This window comes from Syngnathus leptorhynchus, unplaced genomic scaffold (assembly GCF_054491065.1).
Source record: "Syngnathus leptorhynchus isolate UIUO unplaced genomic scaffold, UIUO_Slep HiC_scaffold_644, whole genome shotgun sequence".
Classification (NCBI taxonomy): domain Eukaryota; kingdom Metazoa; phylum Chordata; class Actinopteri; order Syngnathiformes; family Syngnathidae; genus Syngnathus; species Syngnathus leptorhynchus.
This window is the reverse complement of record NW_028232523.1, coordinates 12,501-17,249: the sequence shown is the minus strand read 5'-3', so window position 1 is coordinate 17,249 and position 4,749 is coordinate 12,501.

Below are 4,749 nucleotides of genomic sequence, written 5' to 3'. Positions count from 1 at the left end.
GAAAAATAACGGTCTCCTCCTGGAGCTCACAGCCAACTTGGCAAAAAGTTTCTAAGTGTCACATCTGTGAAAAAACGACTAAGTGTCAACTTTCGAAAAAACGGCTAAGTGTCAACTTTCGAAAAAACGGCAAAGTGTCACATCTCTGAAAAAACGGCTAAGTGTCGACTTTCGAAAAAACGGCTAAGTGTCAACTTTCGAAAAAACGGCAAAGTGTCACATCTCTGAAAAAACGGCTAAGTGTCACATCTCTGAAAAAACGGCTAAGTGTCACATCTCTGAAAAAACGGCTAAGTGTCGCCTCTCTGAAAAAACGGCAAAGTGTCAACTTTCGAAAAAACGACAGAGTGTCGCCTCTCTGAAAAAACGACTAAGTGTCGACTCTGAGAAAATGGCAAAGTGCCCACGGCTCTGCGGGCTCGTGCATCCGACCCGCGCCGGTTCCCCAGCCGGCCTGATATAAGGCAAAACCAGCCTCTCCGCCTGGAGCTCAGAGCCAACTTGGCGAATATTTTCTAAGTGCCCACGGCTCTGCGTGGCTACGGCGTCTGCCCAGCGCCGGTTCCTGGGTCGAACCCCGAGGACGAGGAATGCCGGTCTCCGCCTGGAGGTCCCAGCTTAATCGGCGAAAATTTTCTAAGTGCCCACGGCTCTGCCGGGCTCGTGCATCCGACCCGCGCCGGTTCCCCAGCCGGCCTGAAATAAGGCAAAACCAGGCTCTCCCCCTGGAGCTCAGAGCCAATTGTGGCGAAAAAACGACTAAGTGTCAACTTTCGAAAAAACGACTAAGTGTCAACTTTCCAAAAAAACGGCTAAGTGTCGACTTTCGAAAAAACGGCTAAGTGTCAACTTTCGAAAAAACGACTAAGTGTCGCCTCTGAAAAAACGACTAAGTGTCGCCTCTCTGAAAAAAACGACTAAGTGCCCACGGCTCTGCGGGGCTTGTGAGTCCGCCCCGCGCCGGTTCGGCGGTCGGCCTCAAAAAGCGAAAAATCAGCCTCTCTCCCTGGAGCTCACCAAAAATTTGTCGAAATTTTTCTAAGTTCTCCTCGAGGTACCAGGGGGTGAGGTACCCGGGCTAAGGTGCAGTACCTTTTTTGGTCTTCAGGTGCGCCAGAGTACAATGAAATGGTCCCAGTAGTCAGTGTACTCATCGACTTTCCCCCCGTTTTCCAAAGCACCCCGTTTACGAGTATGGAGGAGATGGTGCTGGTCTCCCCACGGCGTCGGACACGCCGTCCTCGACAGCACAAGGTCGGATAGAAGACCTGAAAAGCGCCGTGGCACGCGCTGGAGGTGTCACTGTGGCGAAAAAGTTGACTAAGTGTCAACTTTCGAAAAAACGGCTAAGTGTCAACTTTCGAAAAAACGGCTAAGTGTCAACTTTCGAAAAAACTGCTAAGTGTCAACTTTCGAAAAAACGACTAAGTGTCGCCTCTCTGAAAAAACGGCAAAGTGTCAACTTTCGAAAAAACGACTAAGTGTCAACTTTCGAAAAAACGACTAAGTGTCACCTCTCTGAAAAAATGGCAAAGTGTCAACTGCGAATGTGGTGGTGCATGGAAGGAAGTGGAGGACGGCCGCCTCCTTAAACACAGGCCGGAGAGGAGCGTCAGGGCCAGGCTCCTCAAACATGGACCGAGTGTCGCCCTTAACACAGACCAAGGGGAGGACGGCCGCCTCCTTAAACACAGGCCGGAGAGGAGCGTCAGGGCCAGGCTCCTCAAACATGGACCGAGTGTCGCCCTTAACACAGACCAAGGGGAGGACGGCCGCCTCCTTAAACACAGGCCGGAGAGGAGCGTCAGGGCCAGGCTCCTCAAACATGGACCGAGTGTCGCCCTTAACACGGACCAAGGGGAGGACGGCCGCCTCCTTAAACACAGGCCGGAGAGGAGCGTCAGGGCCAGGCTCCTCAAACATGGACCGAGTGTCGCCCTTAACACGGACCAAGGGGAGGACGGCCGCCTCCTTAAACACAGGCCGGAGAGGAGCGTCAGGGCCAGGCTCCTCAAACATGGACCGAGTGTCGCCCTTAACACAGACCAAGGGGAGGACGGCCGCCTCCTTAAACACAGGCCGGAGAGGAGCGTCAGGGCCAGGCTCCTCAAACATGGACCGAGTGTCGCCCTTAACACGGACCAAGGGGAGGACGGCCGCCTCCTTAAACACAGGCCGGAGAGGAGCGTCAGGGCCAGGCTCCTCAAACATGGACCGAGTGTCGCCCTTAACACGGACCAAGGGGAGGACGGCCGCCTCCTTAAACACAGGCCGGAGAGGAGCGTCAGGGCCAGGCTCCTCAAACATGGACAGAGTGTCGCCCTTAACACAGACCAAGCGGAGGACGGCCGCCTCCCTAAATACAGGCCGAACCGGAGCGCGAGTGTCGCTCCTTAAACACGGACCGAGTGGAGGACGGCCGCCTCCTTAAACACAGGCCGAACAAAATGACACAAAGTGTCAACTGCGAATGTTGTCCATCCAAGGAAGGAGCGTGATGCCCGGCCGGCTCCTTAAACACAGGCCGAGAGTCGCCCCGGACGGTCCGCCTCGCGGCGCCCGTCTGCTCGGATAAAATGACACAAAGTGTCAACTACGAATGTTGTCCATCCAAGGAGGGAGCGTGATGCCCGGCCGGCTCCGAAAACACAGGCCGAGAGTCGCCCCGGACGGTCCGCCTCGCGGCGCCCGTCTGCTCGGATAAAATGACACAAAGTGTCAACTGCGAATGTTGTCCATCCAAGGAAGGAGCGTGATGCCCGGCCGGCTCCTTAAACACAGGCCGAGAGTCGCCCCGGACGGTCCGCCTCGCGGCGCCCGCCCGCTCGGATAAAATGACACAAAGTGTCAACTACGAATGTTGTCCATCCAAGGAAGGAGCGTGATGCCCGGCCGGCTCCTTAAACACAGGCCGAGAGTCGCCCCGGACGGTCGCCTCGCGGCGCCCGTCTGCTCGGATAAAATGACACAAAGTGTCAACTACGAATGTTGTCCATCCAAGGAGGGAGCGTGATGCCCGGCCGGCTCCGAAAACACAGGCCGAGAGTCGCCCCGGACGGTCCGCCTCGCGGCGCCCGTCTGCTCGGATAAAATGACACAAAGTGTCAACTGCGAATGTTGTCCATCCAAGGAAGGAGCGTGATGCCCGGCCGGCTCCTTAAACACAGGCCGAGAGTCGCCCCGGACGGTCCGCCTCGCGGCGCCCGCCCGCTCGGATAAAATGACACAAAGTGTCAACTACGAATGTTGTCCATCCAAGGAAGGAGCGTGATGCCCGGCCGGCTCCTTAAACACAGGCCGAGAGTCGCCCCGGACGGTCGCCTCGCGGCGCCCGTCTGCTCGGATAAAATGACACAAAGTGTCAACTACGAATGTTGTCCATCCAAGGAGGGAGCGTGATGCCCGGCCGGCTCCGAAAACACAGGCCGAGAGTCGCCCCGGACGGTCCGCCTCGCGGCGCCCGTCTGCTCGGATAAAATGACACAAAGTGTCAACTACGAATGTTGTCCATCCAAGGAGGGAGCGTGAGGCCCGGCCGGCTCCGAAAACACAGGCCGAGAGTCGCCCCGGACGGTCCGCCTCTCGAGGCGCCCGCCCGCTCGGATAAAATGACACAAAGTGTCAACTACGAATGTTGTCCATCCAAGGAGGGAGCGTGATGCCCGGCCGGCTCCGAAAACACAGGCCGAGATTCGACCCCGGACGGGCCGTCTTCTCCCGGCGCCCGCCCGCGTACGCCCCCCATCCCCGGTCGCCCGTCTGCTCCCGGCGGGCCTCCGAGTACCCCCTCACCCAACTGACCGACTGGCACTCATGACCCGCCTTGGTAGGGCCTCCATCGGCCTCGGCTCGTCCGACGTCGGGTGGACGGTTCCTACCCACTGCGGGTCGCACTCTAGCGCCCCGGCCGCCGCAGTGAGCGTGCGCTCCCCGCGCCGCCCCGCAGGCCCCGGCGCGACCGTACTGCGGCGAGACCGAGACGACCCGGTTTGGCATCCATCCCACCTAGCCACGATCCACGGAGGCCGAGCGAGCGGCTGAGTGTCGGGCGCCGCGCGTGCGAGCGTCCGCCGGCCGCGCCGGTCCTTCCGCGAATGTCGTTTCTCAAACCCTCCGGCTTGATAGCGGCGGCACCACGGGAAGCCGTCCACACACACACCGTCCGACCTCTATCCGAAAAGCCTTCCCGACCAACCGCGGTCGCGGGGGCGTCTGTCGCTCCGCATCGGGGGGGCGTATGGCTTCCGCGCTACGCGCTGCGGGCTCGGGGGGGCCGCAACGGCTGAGTCTGACTCGGCCGGGGCGCAGCTTCCCTCCCGGCAGTCAGCAATAGTGCCGATCGCGCCTGCCACCAGCCCCCTCCCCGACGGGTTCGTCGGCGCCGGCTGGCCGCCGTCCGCCTTCGTTCCCCGAGGGTTCCCAACCAGCGCCGATCCAACTCCGCATCCTGGCCGCACGCAGTGCGTGCCTCGCGCGGGTAAGTCGCCGGCGCAGCGCCGCAGCTCCCGACCCCCGCGTACGGGAATAGTTGAGGGCCTCAGCGGGCCGCACCGACCGAGTCCGACTCGGGCCGGGGCGCAGATTCCCGCTTGGGTGACCGAACGTTCTCTGCTCGGGCCGGAGGGCCGACGCCCGTCCCCCCCCGTCGTCCCCCACGGACCGCCTCCGAGGCCACTTCGCACGGCTCATCCTCGGCTCCCTACCAATGCTTAATCGATGGGGCCGCCCGGCCGGATTCGCGCCACCCTG